The sequence below is a fragment of the Callospermophilus lateralis genome, chromosome 10 (genome assembly GCF_048772815.1).
Source record: "Callospermophilus lateralis isolate mCalLat2 chromosome 10, mCalLat2.hap1, whole genome shotgun sequence".
Classification (NCBI taxonomy): Eukaryota; Metazoa; Chordata; class Mammalia; order Rodentia; family Sciuridae; genus Callospermophilus; species Callospermophilus lateralis.
In genome coordinates, this window is record NC_135314.1 from 102,768,404 (window position 1) to 102,791,021 (window position 22,618).

Here is a 22,618-nt window from a genome sequence, read left to right on the forward strand (position 1 = left end):
ACAGGCAACCCCTCCCCTTCGCATCCAAGCATCACAGCCCCATCTGAACCAAAATGTCAGGAGCTTTAGGTCTCCCTTTACCTCACAGGGACTTTGAAGAATTCAATAGCCGAACTTTTTTTGCCCTTCTGGGATGTCTGCGTACATCTTGACACAAAGCGAGTCATTTCCATGGTAACCATAGATAAATCTAGACATAAGAGTGGCTTTCGATCTCTTAAACTGAAATGAGAAAACCTGGTTCAAGCTGTATGAATTTTTGCTGATAAAGGTGATGGATTTAAAAGAGTAAACATAATAATATTCAAATCAATAGTTATTTTACTTTTCTCTAATCTAGTGATTTAGCTTTGGCCTTTCTGAAATACTCCTGAAAGCTTGTTCTTGTTGTCAAAGATTCTTATTTCAGATAAAGACTTGAAAATGGTTTACAATGACCCACAGCATGGTGCCAACATATTTTTCAAGTGCTACTGATATTTTTTTATCATTGCACTTCTACTTTCCCCATTCCTACCCCAATTTCTCATATTTCACATTTATAAATCAATCAGTTTAACTTTGATGAAAAAGGTCTTTCCTCTCCAAAGATTTTTCAAGACATTTTAGCATAGAAACTGATTATAATCAAGCCTCATATGTCACATGAAGTCTTCTCCTGGGAGTGGGGTGTCTTGATGACTATGAAAGTAAAACTGGAAGACAGAAACTTTATTACTCTTCAAAGATCTTGGAATGTGAACAGAAAGTTCTATGTTTTGGTTTCTTTCTTTACTTGCAAAGAAACCAAGATCCTGGGCCAGGGTTGTGGCTCAGTGGTAGAGCGCTTGCCTAGCATGCATGAGGCTACTGGGTTTGATCCCCGGCACCACATAGAAATAAAAACAAATAAAATAAAGGTATTGTGTCCATCTACAACTAAAAATATGTTTTTAAAAAATCAAGATTCAATTTTTATTTGATAGTTAATTTAAATTGAAAATTAACCATAAACAAATAGAAGCCAAGAAAAGAATACAGAATTTTTATTTCCAACATGATTAATATAATGGAAATTAAGAAGACATCTAAAATAATACTGACTGTTAACACACATTATCCTTTCCCTACCTTTTATTTTGACAGCTTCTTTAAAATTTATTTATTTAATAAATACTATAATATCTTGAGACAGACTTCAAGAAACAACCTGGTGAGGCCCCACTGTTAAGAATTACAGAAAGAGGTTTTTCATTAAATAAGTCACTTTCTGACTAAATCTCTGGTACTTCTTACCTCCTTCATTTGTATTATGTTTTCTTCTTATAATTTAGCTCTCACTCCTGTAACTTCAATAGCACTGAATCTTCAATGCCAGAGTAAGCACTAGAAAAAGGCCCTTCCTCCTCACTCTTAGATAAAGAGGATGCCTACACAGACAGTAGTCCCAGCCCTTGCAAAACAAAGAATTTCCTAAGTGTCAGTATAAATGTGAGCTTGTTCCCACAATTTCTTTCAATGAGAAATGATGATATTGACTATATACTAAATATCTAACTCTCTAAAGACTTGACAAGTTTAGGCAGAATTGCAGGAAATATCCAACGAAAACACTCACAGATAAACACATCTTCACATGAGATTGTGCAGGAAATAAAGAACTGTCAGGAGATCACATCTGATTATATTTTTATGGGTCAGCTTTCATCAACCTACAGTTAGAAGATCCAAAGAACTCCACCAGAAAACTGCTAGATCTAATTTTTTAAAATCAGCAAAGTAGCGGCTTATAAAATCAATAGCTATCATATATACTAACAATGAATCTGCTAAGAAAGAAATCAGGAAAACAAGCCCATTCACAGTAGCCAAAAAAAAAAAAAAAAAACGAGGAATAAATCTAACCAAGGAGTAAAAGACCTCTAAAATGAAAACTAAAGGACATTGAAGAGAGAAATTGAAGAAGACCCTAGAATAAGGAAAGACTCCTCGTGATCATGGATAGACAGAATTAGTATTGTTAAAATGGCCATATTACCAAAAGCAATATACAGATTCAATGCAATCTCCATCAAAATATCAATGACATTCTTTACAGAACTAGGGGAAAAAGTGCTAAAATTCTTTTGAAAGAATAAAAGACCCAGAATAATAGAAACAATTCTAAGCCAAAGAAGCAATACTGAAAGCATCCATAAAGATGATGGATTTAAAAGAATAAACATAATATTGTTTAAATCAATAGTTATTTTAACTTTCTCTAATATAGAAATTTAGCTAACTTCAAATTATACTACATAGCTATAGTAACAAAAACTGCCTGGTACTGGCCTAAAAACAGACATATAGACCAGTGGGATAAAATAGAAGACACAGAGACAAACCCACATATCTCCAGTCATCTGATCTTTGACAAAAGTAACAAAATATACATTGGAGAAAAGAAAGTCTTTTTAACAAATAATGCTGGGACAACTGGTCATCCATATGTACAAGAATGAAACTAGATCCTTATCTCTTCTCCTGAACAAAAAATCAACTCAAACATGAATCAAAGAGCTCAGAATTAGACCAGAAACAATGAAACTCCTAGAAGAAAATGTAGAGTCAATACTCTAGTTTTCTCAATAGGACCCCTAAAGCTCAGGAAATAATGCCAAGAGTTAATAAATGGGACAGCATAAAATTAAAAAGCTTCTGCACAGCAAAAGAAACAATTAGAAATGTGAAAAAAAAAGAACACCCAGAAAGGGAGAAAATCTTTGCGAGCTACTCTTCTGACAGAGGATTAATATCTAGAATATATAAAGACCTCAAAAAACTTTACACCAAAAATCAAATAACCCAATTAATAAGTGGGCAAATGAATTAAACAGATACTGCTCAAAAGAAGAAATACAAATGGCCAACAAATACATTTAAAAAATATTCAACATTATTAACAATTAGGGAAATGTAAATCAAAACTACACTGAGATTTCATCTCACACTAGTCAGAATGGCAATCAACAAGAATACAAATAAGTGCTGGAAAGGATGTAGACAAAAAGGAACGTTTTTACACTGTCAGTGGGATTGTAAATTACTATGACCATTAAGGAAATCCATACAGAGGCTCCTCAAAAGACTGGGCATGGAACCACCATTCGACCCAGCTCTTCTACTTCTTAGTATTTATCCTAAAGGATTAAAATCATCATGCTATAATTATACATGCATACCCATTTATAGCAGCACAATTCACAAGAGTCAAACTACAGAACCAGCTTAGGTGTGTATCAATGGATGAATGGATTAAAAAAGTATATATACACAATGGAATTTTATTCAGTGATTAAAAAAATGAAATTATGTCATTTCCAGGAAAATGGGTGGAACTAGAAACCATCATGTTAAGCAAAATAAGCTAAACTCAGAGGTCAATGGTGGTATGTTTTTTCTTATATGTGGAAGCTAGAAAGGAAAACAAAGGGAGAAGGGTGGGGATCAGTAGAGAAAAGGGGGGAAAGCAGGAAGGGAGGGGGAAAGGGCTTAGAAGCCATATTGGTCAAATAATATTGTTATGCTGTGTCCATATAGAAATATGTAACAAATCCCATCATATGTACAACTATAGTAACCAATAAAAAATGTGTGAAGATAAAAATTAAATAAAATAAAAAGAAGAGATTAGTTAGGCAGTGTAAAATTATGATAAGAAAAGAATGAGATTTCTGCATTCCATTCTGCTGCCCCTACTCACTCAGTTAACTGATTGATTGGTATAATCTTTATCCTTGTGCTCAACTTCCATTCCCTTCACCTGGTCACTGGAAGGCGTGCACCACCATGCCCAGCAAGAACTGCGATTTTAAGATCCATCCATGCGGCTGTGTGTTTGTGCATCTTGCTTCTCATAGTCCATGGTGTGTATTGGCTGCCTAATATTCCATGGAGTGACTTTGCCACACTTAACTACCCCAAATGTTGTCCTCATGGACTGAATAACACTGAAATATCCTGATATATGTGCCTTTTATGGGCCTATATAAGACAGACAGACACACACACACACACACACACACACACACACACACATTTGCCATTGATATGTGATTATGAAGACTAGCTTTAAAAAGTCCTTTCTTGTCATTAGGCTACAAGGACATTTCATGATTTCATCAATTGACTTCTTATTTATATCTTTCACATTCAGGAAGATGTGACAGGCAATTTACATAAAACTTCTGCCCCCAATTGGAGCACTTTCCAGATAAGCCAGGCTATGCCTTTGGGTCCTCTGTCTTGAATGGGCAGGTCTAAAAAATATCTGCAGCTAGAGATCCTGGGTGGCCCCTCTGGTTCTTGCTCTCATCATGTACCCAGGTCTTAGGCTGGTCTTCTACCCTGATGGTAAAAAGAGGGCCCACAAATAACCTTTACCTTTTGCCTAAAGTCTATTCTTTTGCTCACTGATAAAGAATGGGGGTGAGGGTAATAACAATAAGCTTGCATGGTAAGCATACCCAGGATCCCACCTGGGTCCTCTGACAAGTCTAGTACCTAGTCCAGCCAGCTTGGAGTAACATTAGTTTTTGATGTTTTCTATTATATTAACCTCAGTCTTCTACTTCATATAAGCCAAGATGAGCATAGATTTTCCCAGAGTTTAGCAGCTCTTCCGACTGATTTCTAGGACTTTTGTGACTGGCCACAACTTTTGTTGCCACAGCAACAACGGTGTCTTCAGCTAGTCACAGTTGGGGCGTTACTTGTTCCCCAGGGGCACAACTCTGAATGGTAATGACCAGATGACTATAGAGACAGCTTTATAACTTTAAAATATTGAGATGTGTTACACATGCCTGCTTTTTTACTGCAGAATCTGATCAAGTGTCAATCAATTTCTAAGAAACATCAAATCAGAGAAACATGTTAAACCAAAGCCCAGTGAGACAATCAGCAAAATCAAGACTCTAGGAACAATATAGGACAAATAACAAATAAATTGCACAAGGAAAGACAAAAGGATTACTTAGAAGCTATACATTAAAAGAAATTTCTTAGAGTGCCTGCTTCGAATGCACAAGGCCTGGGTTCAATGCCCAGCATCACAAAGAGAGAGAGAGAGAGAGAGAGAGAGAGATTTCAGAAATAATACTACACCATGTGGCTTTTGCCTGGATTGAAGTGGATTGATTATAAAAAGCATTCACAAAACATTTGGGATGATTTGAATACTAAGTATTAAGGTCATATTTAAATTTTTTATCTTTTAGAAATATACATGGAAATATTGATGTATACCTGATAGGATATCTGGGATTTGCTTCAAAATAATTTAGTAGCCAGGGAGAGGAGGTAGGGGAATGAAACAAAGGAGATGAAGCAAGATTAGCCAGGAATCAATCCCCACCCCAGTGAAGGTGGTGGTCCCTAGAACAATGTGTGCCTTTCAAAAGATGCAATGCCCTGTCCTATACAATGTGGTACTATAAGAGCAATGGAAAGACGGTGACTAATGATTGCAAGGGACATAAGAGCAGACTTATGTTCCTAGAAGACTGAGCTGGTTTTATTTTAGAAGATAAACTAGAGGGCATATGTTATGGTTTGGATGTGAGGTGTCCCCCAAAAGCTCATGCGTGAGACAGTGCAAGAAGGTTCAGAGGAGAAATGATTGGGTTGTAAGAGTCTTAACCCAATTAGTGAATTAATCCTCTGGTAGGGATTAACTGAGAGGTAACAGAAGTGGTAGGGTGTAGTTGGAGGAGGTAGGAATTGGAGCATGGCTTAAGGGTATATATTGTATCTGTCAAATGGAGAACTCTCTTTCTGCTTCCTGATCAGAGGTGGTTTCCTCAGCCGCACTCTTCTGCCATGATGTTCAGCCTCACCTCGAACCCCAAGGAATGGAGTCAATCTTCAATGGTCTCTGAAACCAACTGTGAGACCTCAAATAAATTTTTTCTCCTTTAAAATTGTTCTGGTCAGATCCTTTAGTCATAGCAGCAAAAAAAGCTGACTAAAACAGCATGCATCTGCTCAAGATATTATTTGGAAGCAAAGGTTTTTCAGAAAGATGTTAGGTGCCCACAGAATCATTAGAAGGGTTAGAGAAGCAGTTTCAAGTGTAAACTCCTAAGAAAAATACCAAAACTATTCTACAGACCTGGCCTGATAAGGAATCAAGTCTCTTCTGTGCCAGTGCCAGGAGCCTTACCTTGAAACCACTGACACCTGCCCAAACTGGAAGCCAGGGTTACAACCCTTGCCAGCAAAATGATCTGCACTTGGCTCTACCCTCTACCAATTGCTCACTTCTGAATCTGTCAAGTGAGTGAGTGAAAGTTGTAAAGAAAGCTGAAAAAAAAAGTTTTCTGCATTTTGCCCTTCAAAATGCAGCCAAAAGTTTTCCACATGTTAGAAGTATTATTTATGTCAATAAGTAATACAGGTATATAATAATATATAATAATAATATAATAAGACAGGTATAAGAAAAGCAACTCAGTAGTGGCGCACACCTGTAGTTCCATTCTATGGGCACTCCAGAAGCTGAGGCAGGAGGATCACAAGTTTGAGGCCAGCTTCAGCAACCTAGCAAAGACCCTGTCTCAAAATATAAAAGGACTTGGAGTGCAGCCCAGTGGTAGAATGCCCCTGGGTTCCATCCTCACTGCTGCAGGGGAAAAAGAGCAGAGGAAGAGGAAAGAAGAAGAAAGAGAAGAAAAGAAAAGCAACTCTGAATCCAGAATAAGCTTTTAATTTAAAACAGCTGGATAATCTTGAGAAAATTATTAAAGCTTGCAGAACACCAGTGGCAAAATTCTCACTTGTCAAACTTTAATAAAACTATTTTGTTTTGTTGTAAAAAATAACACAAATGTTTCAAAAGTAATGGGAATATGGTAAGTTTTTAGTATATATAAGTTATAATTAATTATATACCTCATTAGTCCTATTATCTCTGCAAATATTTAAATTCTTTGACCAAAACCAGAAGACATAATTCTTGATTTCAAAATTTTCATAGTTTACCATTTTATTAAAGATTTTGCCGCTGGTTGTGGTGTTGCACCCTTATCATCTCAGATACTTGGGAGGCTGAGGCAGGAGGATTGTAAATGCAAGTCCAGTCTTGGCAACTTAGCAAGATCCTGTCTCAAAAATAAAAACAAAAGGCTGAGGATATAGCTCAGGGATAAAGCACTCCTGGGTTCAACCCCAGTACCAAAACAAAACAAAAGGATTTTGTTGAATTAATTTTTTTCTGATAAATTCTTTCTTTAATCTTAGCAGCTATGGAAATAGCAAGTAGTTTAAAGTTCAGCCTTAAATGTTGATCTGACCATGAAATTACCTTTGGCTATTAAATTTTACCTTATTCTTTCATGAGCTTCTGATTAAATATTTTTGTACGTATTTGCTCAGAAGAATTAACTGGTATCATTTGACATTTGCAAAATCCATAAATTGTGAGAGTATAAGAATATGAATGGAAGGATACATAGTGCCCTGTATCCTGCCTTCTTTCCTGAATGATGGAGGGAGTGTCCCTCCCACTGGAGCACTGCTCCCCCCCCATTTTGTGTCTTCTAAAGAACAACATACCAGGATTCTCCCCTCTCTCTCCTGCATCTTCATTTTCTCCCCCACTACTGGATTATTCCATTAAGCATAAAATATGTTCTAATATCACCTATTAAAAACGACAGCTGGGCCTGCAATCTTAGAGATTCAGGAGGCTGAGACAGGAGGGTTGCAGATTCGAGGTTAGCCTAGGTAACTTAGCAAGATCTTGTCTCAAAATGAAAAAAAATAAAATAAAAAGACTGGGAATGTAGCTCAGTGATAAAGTGACCATAAATCCACTCCCCAGTACTGCCACAAAATACCCTTTCCCTTGGCCCTCTGTCCCCATTCAGCTCTTGCTCCATTCTTAGCTCTCTCTCCAACCCACACTAATATCTACCATCCATCACACCTGTGTTACAACCCTTACCAAAGATCTTCAACCACACCATACCTGATGGTCAAGACTTTGTCCTCATCCCACCTGCCTTCTTGCTCCATTTTGACCCAGTTGCCCACACATCTCCCCAAATCACTTTTCCTCTCAGCAAACATATCTCCTCATCCTAGTTTTACAATCCCAACTCACTTTATTTCTTCTATGCCCAACTGCTATGTGTAGAAGCCTAATGAATATGTCTTCAACCTTCCCTTTGCCAACTTCCCTCACACCCATGCCCCATCCCAACATAGCTCTCTGCTGGGACATGATTTTAAATGTTACCTATTCATTGCTAAAAACCATATTTTTATCTCCAGCCCTGATTTCTCCCTTGGGTTTTGGCCCCATAAATGTAATTATTTAATCAAAATCTAGGTGTCAAAGGTAATATGTCCAAAAGGGAACACCAAATTTTCCCTTAGTCGTTTCTACATCTTGATGTTATGCATGAGAAAAGGGGAGGTGTCGGATACCAGTCATTTGCAAAAGTTCCTTTTAAATGTTTTGTTTCTATGAATGAGTCAAAGAACTATTACAAGCTGAGTGCTGAAGATGGATTTAACAGGACCTCCCCCATCAAGAAGCTCAAGATAGTAGTATAAAGCCATAGCTTTGATAGCCACCACTGTCCTTGACATGTACTACTTACCAATTATCCAAACTTGACAACTTCTTGTCCTCAGTTTCCTCATCTCTGACATCATAAGAATAAAACCCATACTTTTCTTATTTGGTTGTTATGAGAATCAAAGTAATATATGTAAAAATGAAGATTCTAGAGGCTGGCAGGTAGAAAAACACTCCATACATGTTAACTTTTGAACAAGTGTTGAAAATCATATGCTTTATTGTCACCTGAAATTCAAAGTGTTTTTTCTTTATGCTTGGAAGAAGAGACATACATCTAAAGATAAGAAAATATACAATACACTTAGAGTGATATATAAAATGATTTCCAAAAGAAAATGTTTCCCAACAAAAAGTCCAAAATAAGTTGATGTCACAGAGACATCAACTGCATAAATGTCTTTTTCTCTATCTTCTGTTACTTCTTTTAACTTCTTTTATCTTTTCCCATGGGTCACCTCTTTCCTCTCAAGGATTCTTAAAAGAGGACACTCCACCCTCAAAGACATATTCATTCTTCCCTCCTCCTGCATACAAAAGATGTGTTTCACTGAAATCCAAGTCAGGCCCTGACTGTGCCCAAAGATCAATTATGGAAAGTCATAAGTGAAATGCTTTTCAAGCATTCTGATTTCCAGACTGTGGGGATTATTTCTCTTCTCTGGGTACAGGCATTGAGTGTTTAGAAGTATGTTCTTTCCTTGGAAACCATTAAAGGCAATGATAGCAAACAAAATTGCTTTGCAGATCAGTAAATGCTCTTTCAGTCATTTGCTATCAGCTTTTTTCAATCTTGGTTGAGAAAAGTCAGTGATGTCTTGAACTCTGAAATTACCTTTAGAAGGTCTTACCAATCTAGCTCATCATCCCATCCAGGCCTAGTTTTTTTTCTAAGACTCCTCTTTGTTAGGTGCAGGACAGGCTGAGTAAGCTGTCTGCAGGGCATGCCAAACAAAGTTAGCTGCAGGATGACCTGGCCTCTCAAACCCTGTGTCTGGTTCTTTATCAACTATTTGCTTCAAGCCCAATGCCCAAGCCCCCGCTCAAGGCTGAACACTCAAGCCCCTGCTCAAGGCTGAACACTTAACTCCCCCTTGTGCCAACAAGGCAGCTTGCAGACCCAGAGACCTCATCAGATTTGGGCTACAAAAACACCCTCCCGCTGGTCCCCTCTCTCTCTTGCTATCTCTCTTGCTCTTGCTCTCTCTCTTGCTCTCCCTCTTGCTCTTGCTCTCTCTTTCTTCTCTCTCTCTCTCTTTCTTTCTTTTCTCCTTTGTTGCACTGCTGCAATAAAGATCTCTTGGTCGCTCCTAGTGTTGTGGTCACTTTCCTTTCACTCTTAATTCTTGTATGACCAGAGTTTTATAGACTCTATTATTAAGTCATTTCCATAGCAATCTTCTCATGTTAGAAGATTTTTGTGGATAGCATATTTTACATCATATATATATATATATATATATATATATATATATATATATACTTTTTAAAATAAATCTTTGCATTCACATAAATTATTGGAAAAAATGAACTTATTGAATTTTACATCAAAATACTGAGGTATACTGCCTGAGGTACATCCTTCTGGTTTTCCTACAGGCCTTATTTAACCATGCAGTCTAATCAGCATTCAGAATAAGGGATGTCAGGAAGGACAGTTTCTATGTTAGGAACTTCTAAGACCTGAGAGGTAAGCATCACTCACCTTGTTTTACAGATGGAGAAATAGACTCAGGTTGGGATGCCTAAGTTCACACAGCTGATGATGTGGCAGTGCTGAATTGATGGTCTTATCTATTTCCGGTTCATCCTATTTGCCCTTTATCACTAGGATAAGCAAAGCTTCTCTTCAGAAGTTTTGTAATCTCTTCAGATGTCTCTTCAGATATAATCTAACTCAATGTCATCCAGATCCTCTCTGCTCCAATTCGACCCTTGACCCAGCCTCAGAAACCTATCTACTCCTCCTTCGACAATAAGGCATACCAAGTGTTACTCCAGAGTGGGGCCAGATTTCTGACTTTTGTGGTACTAGATCTTTCGTCATCAAGGATGAGCCAGGCACAGATCAAACCTTGATGCAAGACAAGTCAGGACCAAAAGAAAACTGGCCTCAGAAAATGGGAAGTGAGAGAAGCAGAGGATCTGGAGCTAGAAGACTAGGTACTGCTCCCAAGTTCCTCATTTGCCAGCATCTGGATGTTGAGTTGCCTCACTTTCCTGAGCCCCAGCTTCTTAATGGAGATAGTGTTAATGGAGAAATGAAAATGGAGAATAAGGAATAAGGAAAAATGGAGATAGTGTTACCAGCAGCCAAGCCAGGGAATTTGCCTGATATGACCACATTTAGTCACCTACCTTTACAAAATCATGAAAAAGGGAGAAATTAATTTTATGCAGGTCTGATCAAACTGGAGAGAAGGAATGAACCATTCTGTTAGCAAACAAGGGCAACTGCCTGGATCCCAACTGGCTATAAAAAGGACATAGTTTGCCTTTTTCTAATGTAGATGGATGGCCAAATTCAGTCAGAAAGGATCCATGCAGATTCCTTGGCTGGACTGCCAAAAACAATAGTTGAAATTTCTGACTTTCCAACAGCTTTATCATAATGATGAAAAGAAACAATGGAGATGGCCCAAGTGATTCCTATCCGAAAAGTGAATAAACAAAGTATGACATATCTGTACAATAGAATATTACTCAAAAACAAAAAGGAACAAATTACATGAGACTAGACAGAAGAATCTTGAAAGCATTATGCTAAGGAAAACAGGGCAGATGAAGACTGCAGAATTCCATTTATATGATGTTCTACAGCAAGAAAAGCAAACCTGTGGTGATAGAAATCAGGATAATGATTTCATGAGATCAGAGTAAGGAGCTGATTGAGAAAGGATATGAGGAAACTTTCTGGGTGATTCTATATCTTGATAGACATAAGGAATTATCACTAACCTCTACATATTTCACCATATGTAAATGGTACCTCAATTAAAGAAGATGTTGAAATTCATAAATTTTTGTAAATAGGAGAACTCTATACAACTGTAAAATGCCATAGTTGCCCCCTGAAATATTAGTTCTCTTTATATTGGTCAGGTTGGTCAGAAAACCTCAAAGGAGTGACTTGTGGTGGCTCAGAAAGATGCACTTAATTGTAGTTGCTGTCTTTTATTATCCAGAGCTTATGATTGGATCCAAATATAGGGATTTCTGAGAAAAGCAAAGAGCACATAAATAAAGCAATACTAAGTTTAGAAATAATGAGTCACATTCTAATAGCAAAGTGGCATATGGACCATTCCACAGCATATACACTTCCTCTAAATCAGACTCCCTCAATTTCCATAGGAAAGGGAAGTTTCTATTTAAAATTTAGTTCAAGAAAAGTGAGTAGCAATAAAAAGAATAATAGCCATTTGTATTGGGTGCACAAAACTCTTCCAAATGTTTCTCTTTCTGCTCACAACAGCCCTGTAAAGCACACAGGATTGTCTCCATTTCAAAGATAAGTAAAACAAGACTCAGGAGTGGCTAAATTACTTGGAGTTAAGATACATACCAGGAATTCAAACCTGTATGTGTCTAACTTCATAGTTTCTGGGTAAAGTTACCCACTTAGTGTTCCAATTAGTTACCTACACAGTAGTATGTAATTAAATCTCATTACACAATAATTATTAATAGTAATATCTAATATTTATTGAGCCTTTATCAACTGTCAGTCACTTAACATGCATTAATTTATTAAATGCTTAAACCAAGCTAAGAGGTAGGCATTATCACCAGCCCAAATTTATACAAATGAAGAAACTAAGAGATGTAAAGAAAGTTTCCCAAGGTCATACACATAGCCCAGCAGAGGCTGGATTTATGCCCAGGAAGCCTAGATTGGAAGGCCAAACAACCATTACAACCATTGTGTCCCTGGATGGGGTCTGAGGAGGTTTCCAGAGAGAAAGGGGGACCTCACCTCAGCCCTGGCATGTTCTTATCTTAAACCACAGACTGAAATGTCAGGATGCATTAAAAATGCACAAGTAGAGATTTATCCAGAAAAGCAAACAATAGAATAGGGCACTCAAAGGGAGAGGGAGTCTGAGTCCTGAAGAGTGAGTGAGTGAGCCATGCTTTAGGGGTCTTAGTTTTCTTCTTTCAAAGGAAATTTTGTAAATGGTGAACATGAAGAAGTGTGGCGTGGTATCAGCCTAATGACAGCAAGCCTTTTGATCACAGAGCACAGAGTAGGCCACAGTGGTCTCATTCTTCTCCGAATCTTCAGGCTGCTAATGTTTTCTAGTTAATAGGCAGCTCTTGACTATTCCCATATTATATGTCTCTAACGTGCACTGTCTTTGTCTAGGTTTCTTTTAATTAGTCTAAAGATATGTTTGGGAAGCAAAAGAGGTATATAGGTATGAATTAAATGGATCTGCAATACTCTAAGATTTATTGAACCTTTCAAAAATTTAGGCCTCGGCCTGGGATAGTGAAGGTCAGGGCAGTTATGGAGTTTTAAGATTTTTAGATTCTTTCCTTCCAGTTGTCTCCTTTCTATACATCCTGTTTTCTTCTATCCTACCTCAGTTGTACCTTACCAGGTGGCTTATCTCTGAAAACTCAAAATGAAAAGCATCATACAACAGGATTAAAATCTTACTTCCAGAAAAGACTAGAAACATTTTCAGATTTCCTAGGAAAGATCTGTAACAGTGGCTGGTCCTAGATTGTAAAATGACACACATCTTCTGGGCACAGTGGCTTGGGCAGCAAAGGCAGGAGGATCACAAATTCAAACAAGCTTCAACAACATAGCAAAACTATGTCTCAAAATTTTAAAAAGTAAATAATTAAATCAAAAGTTTGGGGATGTTGCTCAATGGTAAAGCACTTGAGGGTTCAATCCTAGTACTAAAAAAAAGAAAGAAAAGAAACCTACATCTTCTTTTACTTCTCACTCCTAAGAGCAGTAGGGACTATGCTATAACTATAGTAAATATAATGATAACAGAAATTTATATATTTTTTTATTAACAAGTATCTAGAAAGTTCACAAGGTCAGACATGGCTCCTTGATAATGGACCATCTCTTAAAAATTTCATTCTTCTAGTCCAGTGGGTCACACCAACACCTCCAAAAAATGTCAGATTCCCAAGGTAAAGGCTCACTGTGTAGAAGGAGGAGTACAAGGAGGAGTATAGCAGAGGGAAGAAAGACTGAGCTTGAAGAAGAAACCCATGTGTTTCTGATACTCTCCATCCTCTTCCTCCTCTTAGAGATTACTGATCTAAGACTCATATTTCTATCACAGGGTTCTCAGATTTTTGCACGTGACAAAATCATCTGGAGTGGTGGGATTTCTATCAAGTTACCAGGTGAGGTTAATACTGCTGGCCTAAAGCCCACATATTGAGAACCATCACCTTATAATATTAATCCCTACATAGCCCCTGTTTAAATACCTCCAACCACAAGGGACAATGAAGCAGAATTAACACTGCCCACTAAACCAAGCAGGAAGCTCTTATTTCATTTACTGACAATGAGAAAATGCTATCGATGTCAAGCATAAAAACTCTTTTTAATAATAAATTCTAAACATGTTATTATAAAATAAAAACAACAGAAATAGGTATATTTCACTAAATACAAAAAGGCAGGCTCTTCTTTTTTAAACTACCAGAAAGCTAAGTTCAAAATTGCCCATGCACAATGTTTATGCCTCATCAGAAGAAAACTCCTGCAGACCCAGAGCAAATATGCAGGTTCTGCATAAATGTTGACAGCCTGAGTCTCAGTTGAGCTCATTTAGTTTAACAAGTCTCTAGCTCCAGTTCACAGTCAGAACAGAGATCAATAAAAGCTCCATAATGCGTTTCTGTTAGTCTCCAGACTTTCTTTGCACAAGTGATTAAGGATGAGCAGAGGTCAATAGCGTGGTAGACACAGACCATGCCTACTTGCTCATTAGAGCTCACTACAAGTTACTAAGCCAAGTGGTACTTTTTAGGGGCTTTTTGTGTTTTTCTGGGGTTGTTTAAGAGATCCTCCCCTCCATTGGTTAGAAAAACTATAAATCCTATAGGAAAAAGGCCTTAGGAATCTCATGGTTTAATTTCCCATTGGCCTATGTTGGAAAAATCTTTTCTGTTTTTTGTTTTGTTTTGAGATGGCATCCCACTATGTTGCCTAGGCTGGTCTCAGTCTTAAACTTGCATATTATTGATAGCAAAGTTAGGGTACCACCCTTGATCTCTGCATAAGAGATAAATGAACTATATAAAAAGGGAAAGATGAATTAATACAGTTTAATCAAACTGGGGAGATACAATTAGATTGTTTCTCTGTGGGTCCTGGGGAAGGAAAAACAAAACCAGGAGATACATATATGTAGATTTAGCCAGGTAGTGCCAACCAGAGAACACATTAGTTTCAATTTCCTTGGTGTCTATAGGGGCCAGCGGGTGGTTTTAGTTTCCATTCTCAGCATGAGAAAGTTCAGGAGCTAAACTATTCAGCGTTTTTAATTTCAAAGGGGCTCTGTTTCATGAGGGCTCAAATGATCCTCCCACCTCAGCCTCCCAAGTAGCTGGGACTACAGGCTTGCAACACCATTCTGAACTCTTTTTTAGAACATTCTAGGAGAGGTGAATATGACAGTCTTCAAGATGGAAATGAAGACAGAGATCTTCAGGACTACCCTGTGAGAGAAACCTTACCTGGCTCTCTGACCTACTCCATATGGGACATGATTGTTATTTCAAATGAATCCTTTCAGACTATGGTAACTACAGCAGTCTTGGAAGGAGTCAAGACAGCTCAACTAAATAACTGACCATCATAAAAATAAAATAAATTAGCTGCGCTTGTTGCCACTGTATGTCAGATTAGGCACAGTTGAAGATGAGTTTCAATAAATGCTTCTTGGATAAATTAATCATCAGGCCACCGTGGATATTCACACTGTAGTAGTATATTCATAATTTACCCTATATGTTGTGTTCTATTGCTGAGAGTCCCATGAGGCTGTAAAGAGTTTTAGTTTGAGACCAAAAGGAATAGTGTTTTACACATAAAATGCTTACTAGTGACACCAAAGAAACATTTCAATATAGAAGAAAAAGTGTGTTAAGTGGTAGGTGTTAGGCCTAAATTGTCATTTTCCCACTCTTTTGAAAAAATAACTCTTTATCAACTTTACTAATAAGGAAGAAACCTAATAACCACTGTGTACCTACTCTATACAAGGCAATGGGAAAGACTCTTCTACAAACATCACCTGAATCATGGCATCAGTAGGTGCTATATCCAGGTAATCCACATGGATATTATTTTTTAAAAAAACCTAATCAGGTAACTTCATTTTTTGTACTGAGTATTTGAGTTCCAGAGTACTCTACCACTAAGTTACATGCCCATTTCTTTTTATTTATTATTTTGAGATAGGGTCTCCCTAAATTGCTCAGTCTAGCCTCAAATTTGTGATCCTCCTGCCTCAACCTCCTGAATGGCTGGGATTATAGGCATGTACCAGCACACTTGGCCTATCAAATAACTTCAATGTTAAATTTAAATTAAATAACATGACAGTTATAAAGTTGAAAAGTAAATTTCTAACACCTAGCAAAAGTCTCCCTACATTTGTTAAATGGCAAGAACTGCAGAAAACAAAAATTGACTTTAGCAGATGAGACTAAGAAGGATAATTCCTAGGTTAGTTAGGAATATCCTGTGACTTAAGTAGGACACTGGATGTGGATTATTTCCTCACCCATGAAAGTCAACCAAAAGATGGCAAGTAATGGTTTGGAAGACTTTGGAGAGGCTAAGGACTGTCATTCCACTCTTCACAAGAGGCCAGGAAGTCTAATACTTCTCCAAGTATAGGAGGCCTCAAATAAAAACATTTACCAGAATGACCGAAAAGCAAGTACCACCTGAGCACACTGGCTGTTAAATCCTCTCTCCAGCCTCTCATTTTCTATGTTGTATCTCTCCCTAGCTCAGCCACATCTTATTCCTCTTTTCATTTTGGAGGGAAGATGTCTGGTTTTTGTCTCTCCGCGTCTTTTCAATGTTCCCATCCTCATTCCTTTCCTTTAATTCCTCCCTCTCTTTCCTCCCCGGTAATCAAAATATAGATAGAAATTTAGTCCTCAAATTTATTTTAGAGCCCAATGCTGCTAAAGAGAGGACACAAATGCTTGTTAGAGAATTTTATGGTTCTCCCATAAGAATGCCTTATTTTTTCTGATGTGCTTCACCTCTACTTAAAACTTCAAGGTTTTGTCAGCATGGTGGCAGATGCCCGTAATCCCTGTGACTCTGGAGTTCTGAGGCAGGAGGAATCAAAATTGAGGCCGGTCTGGACAACTTAGCTAGACCCTGTTTCAAAATAAAAAGTAAAAAACAAACAAAAAAAAATGACTGGGGATGTAGCTCAGTGGTAAAGCATTCCTGGATTGGATCCCCAATACCACTAAATAATAAATAAACAGATAATAGATGATATAAATAGATAAAAATTAAAACTTCAAGATTTTATAATTAATATAATTGTCTTGAAATCTAATAAAACACATGCTAAGACTCCATTAAGGGTAATCTTATGATAGACTCATGAAAAGCATAATTTTTTTTTCAGCCCTGGAGAAAGAATACACACTACAAAAGAATATGTACCTCGAAATTCTTATCCACCTGTAAAGACGATTAATAAGTCAAAAAAAGACATAATAAAAAAATTCCAATATAGAACATTTGGAGCAAATAAAACGTATTATCACTGAGATATTATGTATAATATCATATTATATTATTTTACATTATGTTATATATCATTCTCAATTATATTGTTTCAGGATAGAGAATGAAAACCTGAAGCAGAACAATAACAACACAATTTATCTTAATATAAAAGAAATAGAAAAAACACAATTTATCTTAATATAAGGACATTTTTTTCCAAAGGTAAAGAGAAATTCTATCCCTAGCATTCATTTCAGTTCAAGTATTGACCTACCTCTTAATCGCTCCTTCCTTTGTTATTATTGATTTCAAAATCAGAAGGAGGGCTCACCATTTCTTCATTTGTTTGTCCCTCAAATGCCTACAGGGAGTTGAAGCTGACAGAGAGGAAAAGGATAGTATTCTCTTGCCTCTGCAGCTTCTAAACTTAGAGACAACCTCAGAGAGCCAAATGCCTCTAGAGAGAGGGCACAAATGCTGATAAACTGCTGAGTGAAAGTATTTGCCCTTCTTATAAATATCAAAGAACAAAAATTGTGCTCCAAGATTCCTCACAGGTTCAGAACCACTATCAGGTCCTATCATGGGTCAAAATTCAGGATTTGGCTAATTGGGCTTCAAAATCAGGTACTCTATTGCTAAACCCACTGAGGTTCACTCTTACTCTATTCTCCTGGGATTTGAAAAATCCTTTGTCCTCAAAAGGATTTAAGTTTGGGTTTTCACTCTGTCTCTCTAAAGATCTCTCACGGAGAAATCTAAGTATGCCCTCCACAAAATATGCTGTATTTAAGTAGCCACTGCAGAAAATAGTTCTTGCCCCCCCAAAATTGAAAGCTATAACCTGGAATTGTTCATCTATTTATTCAATAGTTTGAGGAATGTCTAGACAGCCTGTGACTCAAAATCTTATCTTAACTTTCCTTAGCAAAGAAGTTATGAGCCTACTTAAAACTAAATTGAAAACATAATACCTTCTCATTTTTATTTAATTTTCTCCTGAATTAAATTTGGATACCTACTTGGCAAATGCAGCTTCATAACAAAGCCATTCTTCCCACTGTTTGCCACTTCTACAAGAAACTTCTAAATAGAAATTGGAACTGCTCTCTCTCTCATCCAAGTAAATTCAATTATCAATGTTAGTGGGAGACGAGGACAATGTGAAATAAAACCTAAGTAAGTCAAATGCTTTACTTTAATTGCCCATGTTACCTCCTAACTTCCCCAGCGCTGCTGGCAGATTAAAAGCAAATGCAAAACTTATATATGATTATCATTCATTAGCTTGATGACTTCCTAACTAAGCAACTTGACCATTCCAACCTCAAATTCAGAATTCAAGCTTGTACTTCTACAAACTTAAAAATTTTATGGACCTCTAGAATGCTTTGAATATAGGAGACCCACAAATGTTAGTTACATCCACATGTTCCAAGGGACTATTTCATGGCCCTATTACTTAATTAAGTCCACTCTCAATTGATAAGACAATAAATATATGATAAAGAGCACTTCAACTTACATTTTCTTCTGCATGTTCTTTTATTTCAGAAATCCTCTCTCCTATTTCAGAAATCCTCTTCCCTCTACCTGCTTTTTCCTACAAAATAGGAATTATCATCTGTAAACCTAGACACTTGGCAAGCTGAGGCAGGATGGTGGCAAGTTTGAGGCTAACCTAGGCAACTTAGTGAGATTCGTGTCTCAAAATAAAAATTAAAAAAGGATTGGGAACATACCTCAATGTGTCTCAGCAACAGAGCACTCCTGGGCTCAGGTCCAAAACACCAAAAAATAAAAATAAAAAAGTCACAGGTTTTTGACTTTTTTGGGCATAAGGTTATATATTTTTAATCATTTATATTTGAAAATTTTTCTCCTTCTTAGATCTAAGTAACTATCATCATTCATCCAGTTCAAACCTGAAAGGCATTAGTCACAGTGGTTCTCTCTAGGCCACAATGGCTAATTTCCTTGATGCCAAGAATGTCTCTTACTGCTCCTTCTGTTTTCGTCATCAAGAAAATCTCAGTAGACTTCCTTTCCCCTTATTAACAAGAGTTGTATGTGTAATCAGTAACATCTACCCAGTGTGGCACTCTCTTCGTGGTCCACCCAGTCACCCCACCTTGACAATGTCTTTCTGGTTAGTAAGTGTTCTCGGTCAACGCTAGACACTGATACCCTGCTTTCCTGTCAGTCATGGTAATTACACCTGTTTCATCCACTCCTTAGATTTTCTATCAAATGCTCAACCAGATGCTTAACTGGACTCTCAGTTCTAAAGCCTGAGCAGAGATAATATATTCTGGTAGGTATAAACTCATAAAGAAGTCCATACTTTTCAAATGCAAATTGAAAAGAGAGTCTACAAAGTATGCTACCTCTTTAACTTTATCTCTGCAAGTCAGACTTTAATTTTCATTAAGGGAAGACTCTTGTATCCTCACATCAATATCAGTGAACTATGGTACAAAGAAAATTCTAAGCCTCCATTCCAAACACTTTTCTAATTTAAAAGTTCAAGAAAGAAATACTATTCTAAGTTAAACCTTTCTTTTAGCCCTAAAGGATCTGGATGATATGACAATATACATTTTTAATGTAACTCAAAAAAAATAACTTATTGCTACCCCTGTTTATCCTCTTAATCTTCTCCATGTCCTTCTTGTTTTAAAATCTTTTAGAATTGATACATTCCTAGGGGAAAATGTTGAATTGTAGTCTATTTTTTTTATTTGACATTGAATGCTGTTGGCCATGTAAATTAACCTTCTTGGCCTTAAAATATTACCCATCGGTAAACTTTCTTATTAAATGGGATTAGTGTTTATTTTTGTTTCTTAATCATATGGTATAGTTTAAGGAAATAAAGATGAAAGCAGTCAGCTCACCTGTAATCCTAGTGACTCTGGAGGCCAAGACAGGAGGATTGCAAGTTCAAGGCCAGCCTGTCAACTTAGGAAGACCCTATTTCAAAATTAAAAATGTAAAGGATTGGGGATGTAGCTCAGTGGTAAAGCACCCTTGTATTCAATCCCTTCTCCTTATTAAAAAAAAAAAAAGGAAATGATACTGTGACCTTTCTGCAAGATATTTTTCCAGTTCACTTTAACAGGCACAGAGATTGCAACCACAATTCAAGATACTAAGTGAGATATTGATATTGGTAGGAGGGATGCAGGGTTGACCAGGACATAGTCCCTGGATATTGCTAAACTTCATTCACATTTAGGGCTTAAAACAAAAGTTTAACAAAAGAAGGTCAAGACTTTTGCACTAAAAACTACAAAATTCTGTTTTTAAAAATGTTCAAGGATCAGAACAGCTCATATTGTTTAGATGGCATACTCCCCAGATTAATCTATAGATACAATCTGTAGAAAGGGATACCAGAACTTAATCAAGATTCCAACTGCCTTTTTCACAAAAAATGACAAATCAATTATAAAAGTTATACGCCAAGGATCAAGAAGAGCCAAAGCAATCCTAAATGACAAGATCAAAATTGGAGAACCAACACTTCCCAATTTCAAAATATATCACATTAAAGCTACAGTAATTAAAACAGTATGGGTCCATGTTTATAGCAGCACAATTCAAAATAGCCAAACTATGGAACCAGCCTAAGGGTCCATCAATGGATGAACAGATGAAGAAAATGTGGTATATATACATAATAGAGTTTTATTCAGATATCAAAAAAATGAAATCATAGCATTTTGAGGAAAATGGATGGAACTAGAGACCATCATGTTGAATGAGTCAAATTCAGAAGGTTAAAAGGGTTAAGTTTTTTCTTGAATAAGGAAGCTAAAGAGGAAAAAGGAAAACAAAGGTGGCAGTGGATTTCCTAAAAATCAAAGGGATATCAGTAGAGAAAAAGGACCAAGAGGTGGGAGGGAAGGGAAAAGTGCTAGGGAATGATATTGGCCAATTTATATTGTTACATTGTGTGCACATACAAATATGTAACAAGAAATCCCATCTTTATGTACAACTATAATGCACCAATAAAAAATGTGGAAAAAATAAAACAATATGGCACTGGCATAAAGCAAGGTCTGTGGACCAACTGAATAGAATTGAGTGTCCAGAAATAACCCCTTATGTTTATGGCCAACTGATTTTGGTAAGGGTATTAAGGCAATTCAACAGAGAAAGAATAGTCTTTTCAGCAAATGGTGCTTGGACAGTTTGCAAAAGAACAATTTGGATACATACAAAAATTAACTTAAAATGGATCATATACCTAAACATAAGAGCTAAATGTCTAAAACTCCTAGAAGAAAACATAGAAGGTAAGTCTTTGCAAACTTAGGTTAGGCGATGGTTTCTTGCATACAACACTAAATGCACAAGAGACAAAAGAAAAAAGAGATAAATTAGATTTTACAAAACTTAACTTGCAATGGTGTAGCACACTTCTGTAATTACAGCTACTCAGGAGGCCAAGGCAAGAGGATTGCAAGTCTGAGACCAATCTGGGCAACTTAGCAAGACCCTGTCTTAAAATTAAAAAGTAAAAAAGGGGTGGGGTAATGTACCCCTGGATTCAAACCCCAGTACTGCAAAAAGAAAAAAGAAAGAAAGAAAAGAAAAAAAGAAACGAAAATGAAAAAAAAAAAAGAAAGAAAGAAATGAACAACTTGTGTGCTTCAAATGATACTATCAAAAAAAAAAAAATGATCAGATAGCCCACAAGATGGGGAAAAAGAAAAACCTTTACAAATTATGTGTCTGACAAGGAACTTGTATCCAAAATACTTACACTATGTAAAGGATTTTTACAAGTCAACAATGAAAAGACAAATAACCCAATTTAAAAATTGGTAAATAATTTGAATAGACATTTCTCCAAACATGTACAAATTACCAATAAACACATAAAAAGCTGCTCAATGTAATTATTCATTAGGAAAATACAAACCAAACCACAGACTCACCAGAATGGCTAAAAATCATAGATACAAACAACAAGTGTTAGCCAAGATATGTAGAAATTAAAATGTCTCATATTATTTGTGAGAATGTAAAATAATGCAACCATCTTCGAAAATTGGAAGTACTTCAAAAAATCAGAGATTTATCATATGGCCCATTAATTCTTTCCTAGATATATACCTAAGAGAAATGAAAATATGTCCACACAAAAACTTGTACATGAATGTTGATAGCAGCATTGTTCTTAATAACCCCCAAATAGAAACAATCCAAATGTGAATTAACTGATGAAGTGGATGAACAAAATGTAGTACAGC

General features: G+C 36.7%; 1 long non-coding RNA gene across 1 annotated transcript in view; it reads right to left on the reverse strand.

Moving 5' to 3' along the window:
• LOC143408639 (uncharacterized) overlaps positions 1 to 17,725 on the reverse strand; it is a 34,199-nt gene extending 16,474 nt beyond the window's left edge. Inside the window, exon 1 of the long non-coding RNA XR_013092509.1 lies at positions 17,629 to 17,725. This is a non-coding gene — a long non-coding RNA (uncharacterized LOC143408639). The remainder of the gene's footprint in view (positions 1 to 17,628) is intronic.
• Positions 17,726 to 22,618: the final 4,893 nt, after the last annotated feature.